Source organism: Notolabrus celidotus, chromosome 17, assembly GCF_009762535.1.
Source record: "Notolabrus celidotus isolate fNotCel1 chromosome 17, fNotCel1.pri, whole genome shotgun sequence".
In the NCBI taxonomy this organism is placed as follows: Eukaryota; Metazoa; Chordata; class Actinopteri; order Labriformes; family Labridae; genus Notolabrus; species Notolabrus celidotus.
Window position 1 is genome coordinate 18,262,145 of NC_048288.1, and position 21,386 is coordinate 18,283,530.

Consider the following 21,386-nt stretch of genomic DNA (forward strand, 5'->3'; position numbering starts at 1 on the left):
CAGTTTAAGTTATAAGTTGACCTCGTGTCTTCCTTGTGTTATTGGTGATCCATGTCTTGTGTTGTGTTTCTTAGTCTTGTCTATTGTGGATCCTGTTTTATTTTGTAGTTTTTGCACCCTGTGTCCAGTTTAGTTTTACTTCCTGCCTTTCTGTGTCCCTCTTCTTTGATTAACCTCATTAGTTTCACCTGTGTCCATGTGTCCACACCTGTTGCCCGTTACCTAGTGTGTATTTAGTGTCTGTGTTTTCCCCTCTGCTGGTTTGGATCAATACGTCTCCTTCTGTGTTCCCTGTGTGTTACATGCTCCCAGTGATTCCCTGTGTTTTCTTTTGGACATTTTAGTAAGTTTCTATTTCAGCTTTTGTCTTTTTCTTCTTTTGGTCATCAACACTTCAAAATTCTGCCCGAGTCTATCCCCTCGTTTAAACCCATTGTGACAGCTACTGTATGATACATGTGCTTAGTACTCATGCTCTCTCAAACACAAGGTAGTATATGCCTGCTCGTGTGGCCATTTTCACTCACATTTAGGAGTATTCTGCACACTCAGTGTTCAGATGATAGCAGACTGCTGTGGTTACACAACTCTTCTGCTCTGACTCCTGGAGAGCAAACACAGCAGGTACAGCATTTTAATACTTACAGTTGTTGTTGTTGCTGATTGTTTTAACAGACATCAGAGGACAACAGAAGACATCACAGAAAGGGGAGTTACCTAAACCAGGGATTCCTAAACTTTTCAGCCCAGGACCCCCCAAAATATAGGTGTAAAAGACTTGTGACCCCCACTGTCCCTCAAAGTGATGAATTGTGGCTTCATTTACCTGGTCTGCAGAAAGTTAGCCTACCTATATGAGCATGTGGCTGTGTTTCCTGTGCTGTTATGAATTAATCTACTGCTACTGATGCTTTTGATAATTCACTGTTCACTAACCCTAAATTTAGGAGCCATCTGGCAACAAAGAAAGGCAGAAATCTCGTTACATTTTCTACTTTCAAGGTTTTTATTTCATGTTTAGCTACTATTTTTGTAGATATTTTTTTTACTATAATGGGTAAAATTTACTATTTTAACATAACTTAAAAAAAAAAACATTCTAGAAGACATTTCACGACCCCCCCCATTTGTGTCACGACCCTCCAGGGGGTCCCGACCCACACTTTGGGAACCCCCGACTCAAACAGTACTCACTAACTTTAAAACACGAGCTGGCCCACACAACCTTTACAGGACTGAACTATGAAATAAACTTGGACTTTATCTCTTTTTGTCCTTTATGTTGATCAGAATATTTTATGTGAGTGTTAGTTTATGAAGGTTTTCTAAGCTGTAGGAAATGTATCAGTTTATCGTGCGCCATTTTCAATCACTTTTTAACCCTGAATCAGTCAATAACTTACTTCTGCAGTTTTTCACAGAGGAATGTAGAAGTGAAACGAGTTTAATTAGAAGTTATGAAAGTCAGTAATCAGGATGTAGTCCAGAAAGATTACAGAGAAAACAACTGAGTTACATCTGACGCTTTAGCCCCAGTCTTCAATCGCACACACACTCAGAAAGAGGAAGCTTTGATCGGTCTCTAATGTAACTGGCATGGACTATTGAGTGTTTGGTCTGAAAGCAGAGAGCTCTTTGACAGAGAAAGGATGAGGAATAGAGGAATGTGATGCAGCCAAATTGTATGAATTTATTTGATTGTGTGATGGCTCCACGCTGTAATGATGGGAGGAAAATGCTGATGTGTGACTATGAGTCAAATGATCCTCAATCTAAAGCAGAAAATGAATTGTTGGCTTCAGTTTTGTTTTTCACTTCACTTGTTTTCTGAGGCTGAGATTAGTCCAAAGAGAATCTTCTTACTTTGATTTCATTTCATCAAAAAAAAAACAACTTACCATTATTAGTTTGAAACTATTTAGATTGAAGTTGATTTCTCAAACCAAATATAAGGGAAGCTGTCTGTCAACTTCATCACAGTCCTCAGACCATGCTGATCCCCGGACGAGTCCATAAAACTGAGAGGCCTCACATTTAACATTTGTTGTGATGATTCCACAGACACGAGATCTCACAGAAACCTGCGTGATCAAACATGACTACAGAGGATGAACAAACATGGAAGGTGGTCTATGTCAGCTGACTGTCTTGGCCTGTCCTCTGTTTTGTAGCAAACAAAAAAAAAACGAGGAAAAGAACATGGGCGAGTAATTCCACAAGCTGCTTATATTTTTCAATGTTCCACTTGGCTCAGGGCACAGTTGTGTTTACATTCACTGCCATGTTTGAGAGCTGTAAACATCCTGTTGGAGACTCTTCTCAGTCTGCTCCTCTCATTGGTTATTGCAGGAATTCTGTCTGAGGTACGATTTGGAATCGTAAATAACAAAGATGTTTGATATTTACGATTCCAAATCTTAAGCCAGGGAGGCTCTGAGGCGCTCAGGAACAGTAAAATAATCCTATCGACAACTCACATTCGAGGATTATTTGGACAAATAGTCAGATATGACAACCCCCGAATCAGGTCATGTCCCTGATCACTGTGGGTGGCAAATTGGGCCCTAAATCTGTCCTAAAATTGTTGATGTGTGGCCATTCTATGTCATGTACTCTGACCGAAGACCTCCCCCTGCTACAGGCAGCTACAGGAATTGAAAACAGTGGCGGATCAAGGGGGTGGCGGATCACCCCTGTGGCCACCCTGAAATTCTTAAACATGATTGGCTATTTGCTATGGCAGAGGCATTACTTATATTGAAATCAGCTATTGCGTTTCAGCAAGCTGCAGAGACAGTAGTTTCTATAGATTTGAATATTATTTTTGTTGATGCTTTGACTTCGAACAATCATCTTCATTTTGAGTCCTTAAAGAGTTAATTTCAGCAGATTTAAATGTTGACACTGTCGAGTTACATTTTTAATGTTAACCTTAAAATTCTACAAAAATGTAACATTTGGTAAATTATTTTATAAAATAAGTTAAAGTAGATGTGATTATTGGAAGTTTTTAGGTTTGGGGTAAGCCCCTAATGTCGCCTTTCCAACCCTTCAACAATCAGTGCCCCAGTTTGGCCACCCAAGCCAAAACAGTGTGGCTCCACCACTGACTGAAAATGGCAGTCTTCTTTGCTTTTGTAGGTCATATAAAGGCAGTTTGTAGTACATTTGATAAACAGCTAAAAACACCTTTAAACATTGATTTAGACCAGGGGTGTCCAAAGTACGGCCCGGGGGCCAATTCTGCCCAATGTCCATTTAATTATGGCCCCAAGCTTCCATCTTAAAATGTGTTATTATAGCAAAGAAATGAATCACCTTCTGAATCACCTGTACATTTGCAGTTTCTTTCAAGCGCACAAACAAAACTAAAGTTAATCCAGAAACGTCTCAAAATGCTTCATATGGACTACTTTTATAAATGCAAAGCTCTGGATATTCTGCAGGAATATAATTAGGAGGAAGAATTGACAGTTTTTTTCAAATTAATGTTTTTATCATGATGTGAAAATGTTCTTGATGAACACTAAAAGTTCAGAAGACACAAGACAAGATCAAAATTCGGAAATTGTGCAGAAAAGGACCAGAATTATTTAGTTCTTAAAATGTTGTCTGCTGGTCAGAAAAGTCTTAAAAACAACATGAAATAGAAGTGTGATGAAATCCAGATCGTGATCCTGCCATAGAAAAATAACAAGACAATATTTTTTCCCACATTACCAGACCCGAATGAAAAACATTCTACAGAAGAAGATCAAGTTTGCTAATGTTTAAGTGGCTTGTGGAGAACTGAGGACTTCCTAGTTACTGATTTATTGAGAAAAAAATGTAAAATAATTGTTATTAAATAGAGATTTCATATATAACTTTTATGATTCCTAAGTCACCTAAGTCTCAGTAGGAGCCACTGGCCCTGAAGTATTCTGACAACATCAAATGTGGCCCTCTTTGAAAAAAGTTTGGACACCCCTGATTTAAACCCATACATTCATAGCATTTACTCCACCCAAAAATGTGTGCGAAACAAAATTGATGGCTGGCTGTCCTGATCTGATTTATTCTATGATTCCATGCAAGCCAAAATAAATTAGAAAACTGTGCACAAATGTACATTCTCCACTCAAAGTGATGCAGAGGTTAAGATCAAAGCTCTGACTTGTCTTTATGTGTATCATATTCAGATGAAGATCCTCTTCATGACCTCCAGCATGTACTCAGACTGTCTCGTTTCATTTTCTCTAAAGTTTCTCCTCTAAATTTGGGTTTCAGACTCGGCCAGACGGGAAGAAAAAAACCTCCAGTGTGCGTAAACACTGATCTAAGAGCTGCTGCATCTTTAATCTCCCCTGTTAGAGGATGTTTTACTGGAAGCAGGATGACATCAGCCTGGAGTTTCCACCTGGACTCTGTGGTACAGTCATCTTCTATTCTTTACACACACACACACACCACACTTCCCACACCGCTGACATACAAAGATGATTTAATTTTACACTGAGGATTTTTATCAGCACTTGGCGCTGACCGACACCACCATTATGGTGCTGATGATAATCAATCTCAAATCAATTAGGCAGTAATTGCTGAGTCAATGGGGGAGGCTGGTTAAATATTGATAAGTGTCTAAAAGGTCCATCAGGGTCTATTGACAGCTCAGGGAGACAGACAGCAGCGGCTCAGCTGAGATGGAGGGATGGTTTCAGGGGGTCGGGTTGTTTTTGCTACTGAAGCTGTCCACTCTGCTGATCAATGTAAAGCCGCTCTCTGTCTGCTGATGTGAAGTCTGTTCATGAAAATGGATATTTATTTTATGAATATCTGCAGTTATGGAACTATTCAGAGTCTGAACTACCTTAAGAAAAAAATCTTCTTTTTAATTCAAATTAAAAAAAATTCAACCTTTCTTTTAATATTTGTCTTAGTTTTGCAGAACACTTGAAAATCAAACGTGTAGATATTCAGAGCAGAGCTTTATTTAGGTAGAAAATGGTAATCTGCACATCAACATGGACAATTTAGAATATTTAATCTCGTGCACCTTGGTAAGGAAGCCATTTGTTGCGATTTATGCATGCATGCAAAGTTGTAAGGGGCACTAAGGAACCATTTTTCCCACTCTGGAGTTACATAAAATATGAACATTTCCACCACTTTTGATGGTTTTGCAAAGTTTCAGGAGTTTTTTTAACACCTTTGGGCCCTCAAAAAAGTAATCTGGCCAGACCTGATCTGTGGGATAATACAAGGAACACCTTCCAGTCCAAAGCACCACTGCCTCCTATACAACTGTTTCCATTATGAATAAAATATAAAGTAGAATTATCACCTTTCTGATTAACAAACAAAGAAAAACTAATAATAATGAAGATTCCTTAAGGTACGTTTACCTTGAAATAAACAAAAAAATCTGACAATAGAAGCTTGGTAAGATTTCTTAAAATAGGACGTAATATTTAGAAAACTGTGATCTTAAAATAAGCAGGGAAAAATTATTTTAAACAATATGTTACCAGTATTTTAAAGCATAGTGTCTCAGAATAAGTCAGGAATGCTAACAATTAGTTTTCCTTTTCACTCAAAAAACAGATTTTTGCACTAAAACATTTCAGGTCAACTTCTACATTTGAGATATATTCACCTATATTGTTATCTGATTTAGAAGAAACAGTGTCTGAAAACTGTAACCAAGTGGGATAAGACATTTTGACTAAAAATGAGACAATTTCACTTGGTAAGATTTTGAGTTTTTGCAGTGTATAATTCAAGGTAGAGCTGTTGTATTCGGCAGCATTGTGTTGCACATGTGTTCATGATGTCATGGCTGATCGTTGTTTAATAGAGACATTTTGCTGAGGCAGATTGTTTTTTGAGGTTTAAAGATAAACTTTTATTGACTGCAGTGCTCCGTCATGATTCAACTCACACAGCGTGAGCACTCAGGTTGACCTTGACAATCAGACCGTATTTTAGCAAATAAATCATGGACTCTGGTTTTGCGTCCTAAATGATCCACTCGGGAGTTGACATTCCACCACAACATTATACAATCATGCTCAGCCTGGGTCAGTGTACACTGAAGTGAAATATCAGAGTGCAGTGTCAGTGTCGGCCTTTAAAACCAGTTTTAGTGGCAGTGTGGACTTTTCAGTTTGACTCACACTGAGCCCGAAGCTTCAGAGAGCAGATGAGCGAGGACTTCTCTCTAATTATAACGCCGGCTAAACGTGCTGTGTCGGTTAAATGGTGTTTGCAACAGATGCAACCTCTGGCTGCTTATTGCAGCTACTTCCTGACACTCCCAATCAGCATGATTGATTGGATCCTGAGCTGGTCACTAACTCTGATTGGCAGCTTAATGACAAGGTGGGAGGAGAATAGCTTCAGGAGACAGGACATTTATTGCTGGTTAGCTGATCCAAAGTCAGTTTTTCTTTTTTAAATGTGTGTGTAAGACCCTCTGTTGTTTGTCTGCAATAAGAGCAGCATGAGAGAAATACTCATCCATAATAATCCTTCTGCACTCTTCTCTTTGGCTTCCCCCAAACTGTCACATCCATCACGATTAGCTGACTGGTGGAGCCCGATTCTCCCGTAAAATGAATCAATCTCACTGAGCGCCTGCGAACACCGGAGCCGACTGTCCGTGTGACTCGTGGTGTAACCAACTCTGACAAATATTCAAGGCTCATACAAACGCAGAGCAGACGGCTCAGTGATCCGTCTTCTGCAGACACGCGTGTTAGCATCCATCTGCATTTGTTTCTCAGAGACACTTAACACTGTTAGCCTTTTGAAAAGAGCGATTATCCTCTGATTAAATATAAATCTTGACTTTTACCATCATAAATCAAGACAGAGTGCTCTTGGCTGTGGACTTCTTTAGTACTGACCCTTTGTGTTATTGTCTTAAATGCATAATTATGGGGTCATAAGACTACCATTGAAAAAATACATTTGTAAAATACACGTCAAATAAAATGTAAAGGGAAATAGACTGACACTATTTTGTGAATATCTGAATTCATTGATGTTAAGATAGTTCTATCAAATGTAATTTCCTTGTTTTTATTACCCATTTTAAATTGGCACAGCTGATTGGTCGGACCACATATACAGTCATTTCAATTTCAACAGGAAAAAGCAACTCAAAGGACAACCTGATCACACACGTCATGTGAAGTTAATCCACATAAAGGAGATTAGCACATTTCCCCTCTGCCTGTTGACACTGTGGTAAAAACGTTAGTGTCAATCCCTGTCCTGCAGTCCAGGCGACGGCAGCAGAGCTTCGTAGGGCATCTCAACTCAACTTAATTTATACAGCACCTTTCATACATAAAAACATGCAGCCCAAGGTGCTTCACAGAATAACAGAGAGACAGAAAACAACAGCAATGGTAAAATTATAAAAGGCATTATTATAAATAAAATACTTAAAAATAAAATAAAATCAATACAGTAAAATTAATAAAATAAGTAAAAGTGGAAAGAAAAGTTTAAAATAATGTAGCGTTAATAAGATCAGATGAATACAAGAAATAAATACATAATTAAGTTAGATAAATATATGTTAAAGCAATGATTAAAATAATAATGTTTAAAATAATAATTGTAATAATAAAAATAATAACAAAAATCTCAAAGCTACTGATCCCTATAAGTAACTTATAACATAAGCAGTTATAATAGTGGATCATTTATAGGTAATGGGTGGTTATGAAAAATAGAATCCCTTTAGGGTGAGACACCTGTAAGGATTCAAATTTGCCACCTGTTCACTAAACATGATCTATTTCTTTTCCATCTCTCCTGATTTCAATCTCTGGGTGTTTGCTGTTAGAATTCTGTTAGAGGGGCGCTGGTGGCCTACTGGTCTAAGCGCTCCACATAAAGAGGCACCTGTCCTCATAGCAGGGGTCGCTGGTTCGATTCCCGGCTGGTCGACCATTTCCTGCATGTCGTCCCTCGCTCTCTACTCCCCACGTTTCCTATCAAATCTATCAAAGGCCAAAAATATCACTTTAAAAAAAGAGTTCTGTTAGAATTCAAAAAATAAACATTTAAATATGTAGTAACAGTTTTTACATGAGCACAAAAATGATGCATTTATATCTAAAAATGAAAACTTTAAATTACAAAGTTTAATTTTTGTATTTTCCCAGATGTATTTATTCCAGAATTTCCACATTTTTTCTTTCAAACTTTTAAAAATCAATTAATTTATTCTTTAATTCAATCCTCTTTACATTTACACATTCTTACACATATTTATATGCTTTTCCAACAACCTTGTAAACTCTGTGGTTTTATTGGCCCCTCCATCATACCGCCCTGTAAAAAGCTCTGACACATCGTCTGCTGCTTTACATGCTGTTTAACGTTCATTATTAAATTCCTTGATCCCAGTGTTTGATGGCTCTCATCTCTATCTTTCATTCTCCTCAGACGTGTTGTTTTTAATATAATATCCTCTCAGAGATAAATAGGACCTTTATCAGTTCTCATCGAGGTAACAGTGTCCCGGTGGAGTAAACTGTTTGTAATCAGAGAATTAAAGAGCATTTAATCTTAAAAGGGGTGTCGTGTGGAATTCTTTGATGTGAGCTAATTCAATATGAACATAACCTGGGGGCTCTGAAGATGGAGATTGGGGTTGAGATAAGATGTGCCTTTAGAATAACAGCACAGCGCTCAAACATGCAGTGAAGACTAATCGTGTAGAAGAAATCTTTTCTTTAACCTTTAGAGAAAATGAAGAAGATGAACTAACAGCAGCTGATTGGAGACTGGAGTTTGTGTCATGGCAGAGTTTAGAAAAATAAAAGCCCTCTGTTATCCTAATCAAAGGTCAATCTATGAAAAATGACATCATGATTTTTATCATAAAGGGTTAATTTTTGGACCAGCTGGGAGAAATGTTGCACAACACTCTACCACTGTTATGAGCTATAAAACTGTTTATTCTGCTGAGCTTGTTAGTGTTTCAGAGGGAAACTGTGCTTGTGCCGTGCAGTCTGCAAGGTGAATGTGTGTAACAACATGAGCTGGTGTGTGCGTGTGAGAGAGAGAAAGTGAAATGAGGCTGCACGCTCAGCAAACCTCTCCAAGGTGAATAAATATTTTAAAAAGGAATGAAATGATAAGTCAAAGTGGCTAAAAGTACAGAATCACATATTCATATGAATACTTTATATTTTGTCATGCTTGTATATGGACAGTAATGCAATTACTTTGTAGAAAAAACAAAATTTCATTTCTGGAAAGATTTCTAGATTGTGCTGTATGAAGGAAAAATGTGTATAAAATGAAAAGATTCCTCTGCAGTGTTTTGAAGAGCTTCATGATTTCTGTAGATGACTTTGCTGTTGCTCTGCAGAAAACTAGCTGAATCTACCTTTTTGAAAATATTGTTACCATTAATGTGTTAGTAAAAGTCAAACAACAAATAAGGGAGGCCAGAGATGCCTTTAGGAGAAGAGCAAGGGAGGCCTATAGATATATTTGTACTGACAGTATGAACATGGAAGTTATTAATGTTCAAAAGTTACTCTTGAACAGGGTCATGTCCAAAATCAAAGCACCAGGTGAGATTATGAAGTCAAGCACAGATATAAGTTGAAGATAAAAAGATCTCACAGTCCAAAAATGAATGTGATGCTGTCTTCAACAGCTACAGTATGTGTACTCAGACTCTCCTGAAGTTGTTCAGCCTGTGACCCCCCAAATATTGGTGCCAAAGACTTGCGACCCCTACGTTTGCTCAAAGTGATTTCATGTGGCTTCATTTAGCTGCTCTGCAGAAAGTTGGCCTACCTATATGAGCATGTGGCTGTGTTTCCTGTGCTGTTATGAATTAACCTACTGCTATTGATGCTTTTGAAAATTGACTGTTCACTAACCCTAAACTTAGGAGTCATCTGACAAAAAGAAAGGTAGAAAACTCATTACATTTTCTATTTTCAAGGTTTTATTTAAAGTGTAGCTAATTTGTATACTAGTTTTGTGGATATGTTTTACTATAATGGTGAAATGTACTTTTTTAGATAACTTAAAAAAAAAATCTGGAAGACATCTCACGACCCACCATTTGTGTCTCGCGGCCCACCAGGGGGTCCCGACCCATACTTTGGGAACCCCTGCAATAGATGACCAAACAATGGTGTTTGTTTTTCTGTATCTGGAAGGGCATATTTTCAACCAACACGAGTAAACACAAACAATCTTGCAGCCATACATTCTGTGAGTATTGGGAGAAAAAATTGGCCTTTGCATTTGGGGCTTCAGCATGCTGAATCAGTCAATCATACAGTAATACTGTGTGACTAATTGGTTCAAAGTAAGGGGCAGTAGTGGTTCTTTCATCATGGGTTCTGTCCATAGACTGTATAAATAATGGACGTAGTATCCATGACGTCACCCATCTGTTCCTGAACGCTGTTTTGAAGCCAATTGATGGCGGCAGCCATATTGGAAATGCAGATATCAACCAGGCAGAGTGTGATGTAAAGAGGCGGAGTTTGAGCCTCTTAGCCAACAGTTATGTGTACCCGTCCAGGAGTAAAGTCAGTCATGTCCTTATTTGGGCAAAAACTTGTAATCTTAATATCTTCTGAAATGGCGCTGGAAAAAAATCACCCCCTGTACAGTGTGTGCTGATAGAGAAATGAGCTACGAAGGGCCCAGCCATCTTTTGAACCAGGCTGTAAACATGTTTATTAATGCTGCAAAGATCGTCTTTTTTTTAATTGGTTTGTATGTGGTTTCCGGTGTTTCTGCAGCCAGCCTCAAGTGGATTCTCGACGAATTGCAGTTTGTAACACTTTTGCATGGGCTTCATAGTTTAAGACCGGAGGTTGCAGCTTGGTTCTGCCATATAACAAAGGGAAAACCAAGAAGCAACAGCAGAAGAAAAAGACTCTGTAACCTTTACTGCAGTGTGTGGCTTCTACTGCTGCCCCACTCATGTCAGAGGAGATGACAGATGAAAGCGAGGTACTCCGCTCACACCCCAAAAAAAGTTTCTTCCCTAGTTTGGGAGTTTTTTGGATTTCATAAAAAAGAGGGGGTGTTTAAGGACGACAAATAATGTAGAATCATAAGCAGAGGAAGAAAGTGAGTTTGCGTTTCATTAAAAGTTTATGAAGTCATGTCTTGCTCCATCCGTGTCTTACTTTGGCATTGTTCTCATTACAATTAACATCACCATAATATCAAGAGGTGAAAACCTGATATTGTGACAGCCCTGTTGGATTGGATGTGTATTAACTCTTCAAAAGCTCAGACTTAAGTCATATCATCAGTTATTGTACTACTATTTAAAAAATGTGAAAAGCGTAACTTTGCCCCTACGGCGAGGCCCTTAAATCTCTTATTTTGCCTGCAGTTCAAAGATATTCAGTTTCCTGTCAGAGATGAGGAAAGAAGCCAGAAAATACTCTCAGTTTATAGACTTTATTTTTCAGTAATTAACTCCAAATGAGTAATGGGTTATAAACATAGCTGGCAATTTTAATTTACTAGTTGACATCTCATCAGTTACTCATTGCAGCTGTAATTATTTCCTCTATTGTTGAATAAATCCCACATCTGTCTCATAAAGTATGTTTTTTTTACTTCATTGAAAAAAAAAGGTCTGAACTCTTTTTGCATTATTTGATAAAATTATAATTACGAAATGAATAAATAAATCATACATTTTTCATAAAGATCTCGTAGTAGACAGAGTGTTGTGGCTGGAGGCTCCACAGGAACAGCTTCCTGAGTCACGTCAGGCTTTAAAAACAATCAGTGGTCACTTGGGGGTCTCAGGTGGAAAGGTGTGGTGATGTAACTGTGAGCAGATTGACTTCTACACGAGCGGCCATTTGGTACAATTCTAATTAATCCTCCGAGTCTCACTGGGACTGCTGTTAGCACCACACACGCTCACACAAACTTACTCTGCCAAGGACACCAGCTAAGAGGAATTTAATCAACGTGATGGATAACATTTGTCTTTACAGCTCTCCCGGCAGTTCTCATGTTAACCATTCAAGGCGACAGCCCTGTTCCTTCCTAATGTTCCTGTTTTCTGCAGCCATGTGATAAGGTGAAGTAGAACCTAAAGGCAGAGAGGAAAATTAGAAGCGTTACAATCCCAGGGATGGAGGAGGGACAATGAAATACAATGGCACCCAAAGGTTTGTGCAGCTTCTTTGTGACATAAAAGAGGAATAAATACAGAGCTGTGAAGCTGACATTTCATTCAGACTGTTCAGATCTTTATTTGCAGACAGGAACGACTTTAATTCAGATCCAGACAGCCAGCACTCTGATGTGAGAACAAACAGCACACTGACGATTAATGAGAGGTTGAGTTGGTGTTTCTCATCTGTCACAGCTGTTGACTTCACTCAGTAAACACATGAACACATCAAAAACATGTCACTGTGAGGTCAGTTGGTTAAAAGCTTTCTGCTGGATCATACTGAAGTGTCCTGAAACACTGAAGAGCACATCTGAAGAGTGAAACTTCATCCTTTTGATCAGCTCCCCCCTCAGCTTACACAAAGGCCATTTTGATTAATCAAATGAATCACCTGGAGTTAACAAGCCACCATTACTGCAGCGGCGTCTCCCTATAACATTTTTAGGTTTGGATGTAAGCTGTCCAAGGTGGTGAAAAATGTTCCACTTGTACCATGACTTATGTCACTTTTGACAAGGATGTAAAAGACATCAGGAAGAACCTATGGAGTTATAACAGCCGTGACAGACTTTTACTTTGGAAAAAATAGAGTGCACATGCACAAGGCTTTATTTGATGGAGAGTCCACCTACTTTAAAGCAGACACTTTCCATGGACTCACTGGCATCACAGAGGATTTTTTATTTTACTTTAATTTTGCTCAGAAGTGGATCAGACGCACTGTCATAACCTGATGTTGCTTTTTGGTCTAGGTAGAAGATCATTTGAAAAGATGGCATTTGAAAGCAAACTCTGTAGGCCATTTTTGAATATCCAAAGGGTTCTGGTTTCTATTTGTAGTCCAAGTAATTTGTTTACTAGTTTGTCTGCGTGAAAACAATGTGTGTCAAGAGCATAGACTGTATAAAATATGGACGTAGTATCCGTGACGTCAACCATCTGTTCCTGAGCGCTGCTTTGAAGCCAATCTACTGCGGCAGCCATATTGGAAATGCGGAACTCAACCAGGCAGAGTGTGATGTAAAGAGGCGGAGTTTGAGCCTCCTAGCCAACAGCTATGTGTTCCCGACAGGGAGTCAAGTCAATCATGTCCTTATTTCGGCAAAAACTCGCAATCTTAATATCTTCTGAACCGTCGCTTTAGAAAAAAATTCACCCCCGCACAGTGTGTGCCGATAGAGAAATTAGCTACGTAGAGACAAGCCGTTTTTTGAACCAGGCCGTAAACATGTTTATTAATGCTGCAAAGATAGTCTTTTTTTAATTGTGGTTTCCGGTGTTTCTGCAGCCAGCCTCAAGCGGATTCTTGATGAACTGCAGTTTATAACAGTTCCGCATGGGCTTCATAGTTTGAGGCCGGAGGTTGCCGCTTGGTCAAGAGCAAGAAAAAGCTAAATGCGTCATTCAGGAACCAATCAGCTTTATTCAGACAATGGTTCAGCTTGTTATTAATTTCTTTTAACATATATCTGAAATCTGCTTTAGTTATTTAGCCCCAGCTTCATTCTCGGGTTTTGAATTCAGGGCATCAATGATTGGAGCCACGTTACACAAAGAAATGTATAACTTTTTTCATTGATGGTGATGAAATGGGACCAAGTCTTTCCTGGTTTTCCTGCTCATGGCCCTGGTTATTTTGCATGAACTCTGTTGCTTTAAAGAATTGCCTGATGGACACATTTTGTACTTGTGAAGAAATGCAGTTTTTCCATCACTTTGAAATGTGCTTTGGACCACCAGGAGGAGGTGATTTTTTTTAAAGTCAGCCATAAGGAGACCATGGCAAAAAATCCCAGCAGGTGGCAGCCACAGAAGAACACAAAACCTGAGTTGGTGGACAACAATATTGCACCACAACTACACTGAGACTGGAGTCGAGTTAGGCCAGTTTCATGACATACAGTATAGAACTGAGGACACTTACAGCACAGGCAACAGCTTCAGGTGTTAAGAAATGAAGCCAATGAGGAACTGCAAACCTGCAGTTCATTAAGTGTCCACTTCAGGTTCTAAAATGGAAACCATATTAGAGTCCAAATCACTGTGTCAAACTTTACAGCAGAAACACGTCTTTGGGCTTCATAAGGCCTCTCCAGAAACCAATGAGTGATGCCATTGAGACTTCATCTATGTTTTAGATCAGTCAGCCCTATAGGCTACTAGAAGTCAAATCAACAACAGATTCACAGAGTAGTTATGTCCTCTACCTCAAATCGTGCTAGAGCATCCATCTGCTCTGACAGCAATCTGATTGCCCCATCCTCATCCTCAGTTCAAAGAGAAAGAACTTAAATTACGATTATAAAAAAGGACTGAAGAGTGATTTATAATCACTACCCATTCCTACTGATTACAGGGAAATACATTCTGTTATAAATAATGAAAAAAGCTCTAAAGTGATAGCTAATGACTGACTGGTAAAAAATGCTGTTGTTATTTATAAATAACACCAATTATATTCCATCATCGCCTCATTTCACACATAAAACATGCAGATCAAGATAACGTGACTGTAATTACCTCATGCTGCATCATAAAGTCAGTGTGTGGCCCATATGTTCCCTCTGCACAGAGCGGGGGCGAGTCGGATATTCACAGAGGGAGTGGGGTGTTTTAATCAAACTGCTCCTCCAGCTGTTCCTCACAAGGGGAAAGGTAGAGTGTGTTTCGCACACAGGTGAAGGAGAGGAGGCTCGTCGCGTGTTGACTCTTCTCTTTCTGAGCTCACAGTCGTGCTGAGCTTTCACAGGGCCGAGCAGAGAGCCGTGCATAGGACAGGGAGCTGAATAATTACAGATCTGTGTAATCGGGGAGCTGACGGAGGGCTTTTTTTGCTGTCACAGGTCGACTCATGCTGTGCTGCGTGCAAGAGCAGGCAATCTTACTGAAGTGATCATGTGTTCCCACATGGTATCATGCAAGCAGCCATTCCCTCTAGCTTTTGTGTAGTGTGCAGTACTGCTGTCCATAAGTAAACTGTAGCACATCTACTTTTGGTCAAAACTGAGCTTTAGATACAACTGAACCTTCTCATGATGTTACTGTTATAAATGGACACAGTTTCAGAGTTCAGCACAGCAATTTAAGCTAAGGTGGTCTGCTTTAAAATTCTACACAGTTTTTGCACTCCAGTTATGTAGGTGAGGCCATGTGACTGCAAGAAGCTTAACTTTTGGGGTATCTATGAAATCAATCCCTAAAGCCTTGAACGCTTTATTATACTGTAAAAGTGAAAAACAAAGAGAATTAAAGCTGCAGGTGGCAATGAACGGGCCCTTGCACTCCTGCAAAATGTGAGCCACAGCCTGATGTGAGCCACCACATGATGATTTGGTGGGATTTCAGGCATTTTAAAGCCCCCCAAAATCCTGTTTATGGCAAGACATGTGCGTTTGATGCAATGCCTTAAAGTCTGCCATGCCCACAATTTTAGTCTGAACTGAATGCCTCTAACAATTTTGAATCTTCAATGTGTCTACTACAGAATGTGCATGGTTTGGACTTGATCGGAGAAAAGGCCTAGGGCATGATCCCTTAAATACGTACCCTTGCAAATCAGGCAAAAAACTGAAGGAAAAAAAAATGGCCGACTTCCTGTTGGGATTTCACCATGACATTAGGTATCTTTTTTTGTAGGTCTTGGCCTGATAGATATGTGAAAAAATTGTCATGCATGTAAGTTGAACTGTGTTGAGGGGGTGACCAGTTGGAAAGAAGGGGGCGCTATTGTGCCATTTTTGTGACTTTTTGCACGAGGCCAAACGAATATCAACATGTCGCCAGGCATGATATGTGATATGTGATATGTGTGTCAAGTTTGGTGATTTTTCAGGCATGTTGAAGGCTCCATAAAGGCAATTTACTTTACTAGATAGAAAGAAAGAAAGAAAATCCTTAGGGTTACAAGAGGGCCTTCGCCGACTTTGTCGGTGCTCCAGCCCTAAAAATTGACATCTCTCTGTATTGTATGTTGCCGATTGACCCAGACTTCACCAAACATGGAGAAATCTAGAACTAGACTGGTTAGGTAATTAATAATAAATAACCTTGATTGAGGTTTTCAAACAAAACACTCTGTAGATATCATATTCTGTTAACTGTTTGTCTTCTGTGTCATTTGGCTCCTACGAGTGCTTTTTTTCTTGCTGTTTTGCCACTTATAGTCAACAGGCACAGAAACATTTATATTACCATGGTACAGTTACATTTACTGGATGTCTTTCTTTTTTAGGGTTACATTGCTGGTTCTGGTCCCGAGATCAAAATTTGCAACTATTTTTTTAGTCTTTATAGATACAAGGAGAGTGGGGAGAGGAAACTAGGTGGAGAGATCAGGGAATAACTTGGGGCACAAGAGCCAGGGGTTGGATTTGAACTAAGGGGACTTTAGTCTTGTAAATGGGGAGCTCAGTTTAATCATTCAAAGCAGTGGCCTTCTATTTGGAAAATCAGACTTTAAATACAGTAATCCACCAATTAGAACAGACTGAGAAATAACATTTCACTGCTATAAGGCGATTAAAAGTAGACTGGGTTGTTTGGATCACTTTGTTGTGTGTGTCTGATGTATCTTTCATGTTGTTGTCTTTTTAAAAGCTGTGCTGTACCACAAATTGCCTCTTGGAGGACATTCATATTTTCTAAACTAAACATTAACTATATTTTGGGGTCAAAGGTAATTTCAGCTGTTGTTGCATTTGGGCGTTAAATACCCATGCATGAGTAAAATTCATGAAAAACCACATGAAGTATCAAACTCCTCAAAGCTGTTTGCCTGTTGGTACAGTTAGTTTTTAGAGTGCAGAGCTGTTTGTATGAATCCTGAAAGTCAATACAGATGCCTGACATGTTTTCACAAATATCACATATTGCCATCTGCAAATGTTTGCACCATTGTTGCAGTAAAAATTAGAAAACTGGCATGAATAACCACAAGCAGCTTTCTTCTAGGCAGCTCTCTGAACAAAAGAGTCAAACTAAGTTATCCTGACATTCACATGAAACTGGCAGTCAGAACAAAGACTACATGAGACAAACGCTGAAGAAAAACACGGGCCTGTCATGAATATTAATATCTGCGACTGCTATGAGTCTGGTGGTCCTGTTCAATGGAGCAACAGTGTGATTGACAGCCTGATGGCGATGGCACAATGATCAATCAACCACTTGAATGAGCGGTATTCCCAAAACCATATGCTGCCTGTGTGTAGGACACTGCACTGTCTTAGACGCACCACCACGCTGCATTTTTTACAATTTCATTTGAATGAATAACAAGAGCAACCAAGCGGGTGCTTGTGAAGAGGCTGAATATTCAGTGAAAATGTTAATGCATCATTTTATGGAAATTAGGCAGCGAGCCAAGAGGCAGCAGATTCATAAACACCTGTTTGCTTTTGATGCTTTGGCACAAAACTCACGGTGGTTTCAATCTGCAGAGTGAAGACTTCAACTGGAGAGACATGCAGGGAAAAATAATGAAAAAGAAGAAACAGCATGTGTTAATGGATCCTTAGCAGGCACATTACAAGGATGATAAAGTCATTAATTGATGTATATTCTTGGAGGAGGATAGGAATCCTTCTCTCTCCATCAGAGAAGTGTGAATCTGTCCCATAAAATATTCAGAAAGCTGTTTTTCTCTGGGAAAGTAATACATCATCTATATATAGCCTCCTTTTTATCACTCTTCCTGGATCTTGGTTGATTCCTGATTCCGGAGATGTATTTTCTCTTCCAGACTTAGATGATGAGAAGAATGCTGGATGAATAAAATATTCAGCTGCCTACTTAGTCATGGTGGCAGAGCGAGTGTGTATGAGTGTGTGTGTGTGTGTGTGTGTGTGTGTGTGTGTGTGTGTGTGTGTGTGTGTGTGTGTGTGTGTCTGTGTGTGTGTGTGTGTGTGTCTGTGTGTGTGTGTGTGTGTGTGTGTGTGGGGGGGGGGGGGGGGGGGGTTGCTATTGTGTACGTTACCATAAATAACCAATGTACTGTAGCTAAACATAGTTTAGAAAGAGGCAGTAAAATTGAAATTTTAGAGTCACCATATGGGTGGAATAATAAAGAAGAAATAGTGGTGCCTGGATTGATTCAAGTGGAGTTGTGGCGCTTTTAAACCTGGGGACTATTTTTCCATATTTTGAGTCCAACATTTTAGACACAATCCAGAAGATGTATTCATCCTGCAGCAGGTAAACAGGATGTAATGTCCACAGCATATCCTTGATGGATCAAAGTGCGTCCACTAAAAGTTCTTGTTGTTGTGCTTGACAGGCTCAGATTCTTATTCTAATGGCCCTTTTCCACTACACAGTTCCAGCCCTACTCGACCCGACTCAGCTCGACTCGGTTTGGGTACCTTTTCCACCAGCCCGAGTACCGACTCACAGTGGGCGGGGTCATCATAACACAGCTGCGCGAAACTGCGTTCACGTCATTTTGAACGTGACACAAACACAGCAATCACAAACAATGGAGGACGTGGAGGCAATGGTGTACTTGCTGCTTTGTCTGGAGAAACTCGCACTCATGACTCTTCGGTGATGACATTCTCTGACCAATCAGTGGCCGGCAGTCCGTCGACGTCACCTTTTAGTATCACCAGGAACCAGAGCAGAGCAGGTACGAAAAACTGGTATCTGACACGAGGTACCGCGCCGTGGAAACGCAACACAAACCGAGTAGAGTCGAGTCAAGTCGAGTAGAGTAGCGCTAAGACGGACCGGTAGAAAAGGGCCATAAGTGTCTGACAACATTACAGAGAGGATTCCTACAGAGATAGACCTCAGACATGCTTACTCTTCGCTCTCTGCAAAGCCATCAGACTCCATCGACAAAAACCTAATTTTGGCATCGCAGGATACTGAGGTTTCTGGTATTTCTCTGCTTGTGTTTTGTGACTTTTGGGGCCCAGTAGCTCTTCAGTTGCTCTCACATCTGTTATTTTTCCCCCTCTTAAGACCAGCCTGAGATAGACACTAATGTTTTTTATCAGTGTCAACAGGCAGAGCAGAAATGTGCCAGACTCCTTTTTGAGGGTTGATTTGATGTAATGTGTATGATCAAGTTGTGCCTAGTGTATCTTTTGAGAGTTAATCACCATTCTTATAGAGATGTGTAAAACAACAACAACAACAAACAAAGAAAAAAGGCCTAAGATATCCTTTTGTTGGGCAGGAGGCTGGAGCAGTTAAACCTGAAATGTAAGACTTTCTTGTTCATACTTTAAGGCCAGACAGTAACAAACGAGAAACCAACAAGAGCTGAGTGTTCAAGTAATCAACACTCTGGAGTTTTTCTGTGAAGAAATCCCAGAAGGAAGCAAATCACTCATTATAGTATATCAGACCAACTAGTGCCATACGTTCATACAGTAACACATTATTTCAAAGACAGATGTCTGTGAAAAACACAGGCTCTGATTATTCCACTCATCCTTTACACCTCATTCATTCTCAGCTCCCTGTGGATCAATTCCTACATAATCCAGCGCACCGAGTTTTTCAGAGTCTGCAGATTATTGAAACTATTTCTTTCTATCTTGCTTTCATTGCTGTATCTTGCAAGGGATTGAGATGGGCCGAACAGGGTACCTTCAAAGAGCTCAGGAGGCTTTGATGAGTCCACTTCCCCTTCCTCGTGGATCAACAGGGCTGTGGCCTTTACTCGCTCGGAGGAAGACAAAGTCCATCCTTGAACTGGTAATCAGCTGCTGCTGCAGGAGAGCGTGAGCCAAGACTCAGAGTGAAGAAATAACATCACCACATAGGACATGTGGTTTCACTCGGTGTGACACACAGTGCTTTGATTTCAAGACAGTGGGATTATCTTTCATTAAAAATAGATGCCTTCATAATTTCTTTTTTATCCCTATGAGCCATCTGGATGTTTCAGGTCTTAAGATGTAATTGTGGGAGATGACAGTTAGCAGGAGGCTAATCATTTTCAGACCAGATCATTCTCATGGTCAGTGGTGTATGAGGAGCTTCAACATAATATGTTCTTTCTTTGATAAAAGTATAATAGAAAACAAGCCAGAATAATTCAGATTGAAAATATATACATTGTTTTGATCTATAAAACATCAAAGCTGTGTGCTTCTTCCATGCTGCACTTTGAACATTTGTTGTGTATGTGATGTGTTCTCTGAAAATGAGACAAAACTGCCAAAAAATGTTTAATTTTCAAGTGCTCCTAATGGCCACTTAATGTAATATAAGACGTTTTTTTCCCCTTGGAGTACAACTGAAAAGTGTAATCATCTTATATTTGGGGTCTTGACTTCAGAAAGCCAGTATTCGTTCCACACAGTGGACGGCTCACCTCTCTGCAAAATCAGTGTACCCCTAATGACTGAGGCCAGCTGCCACTCACAACTACAGCACCAGTGGGACAAAAAGACTCAAAGTAGGCAGAGTTACTCAACAACTGAGGTGGAGTTATGATGTTGATTTTAAGATAATGGTTATCAATGTAGCAGAGACTTAAACCCTCCTGTTATGTTAGTTTTTTAGGGACAGCAATACTGTTCTAGGGTCAACTTGACCCGGGGCATATTTAATTATCCAAAAGTGTTAGAACCCAAAAATTTCCCAATAAACATTATTAAAATCTCATTATTAATTTCATTACTAACCATTTAAATCAATATTTAGTGCATTGGTGCTCTTTAATCCGCATAGATCATGGTTCAATGAGGATAATTCACTCGTTTTTTATGAAAATTCATGTTAAAACTTTTTTTTTATGTACGTTGTAAAGTGATTGGGGTGAAATATGTAACACAGTTGCAAAGAAACATTTAGTATTTGACACTTTTGACCTCTTTTAGCCTCCACCTTGACTGCAGGGTCAAATTGACCCCTGAATAGTAGCCTATCTATGTAATATAAACATGCAGGGGGGTTGCAAATGTATCAAATGAACCATTTTCATTTTATGTTATCCACACTAATTAAGATGTTTCATACTGAAAAAATTACTTTTAACTTTTTTTCTTTTTTGAGCTTTCAAATTGGTCAATTTGACCTGCAACATAACAGGAGGGTTAAACAGCTGTCTCTGAACTGAAACATGGAGTCACGGAGTGTAATGTCTGAAGAGGATAAGCACAAAAAGACGTCTGAAAAATGCTAACAGTCAGAGAAAATCTAACTGTCCTCCAAAGCAGCCACAGCAGCAGTGTTAGTAAAAAATAGA

General features: G+C 39.5%; 1 long non-coding RNA gene across 1 annotated transcript; it reads left to right on the forward strand.

The window, feature by feature from the left end:
• The first annotated feature begins 254 nt into the window (after positions 1–254).
• LOC117829060 lies at positions 255–20,220 on the forward strand. Its single transcript, XR_004634540.1, has 3 exons — positions 255–343; positions 4,270–4,411; positions 19,755–20,220. It is a non-coding gene; the product is annotated as an uncharacterized LOC117829060 (long non-coding RNA).
• Positions 20,221–21,386: the final 1,166 nt, after the last annotated feature.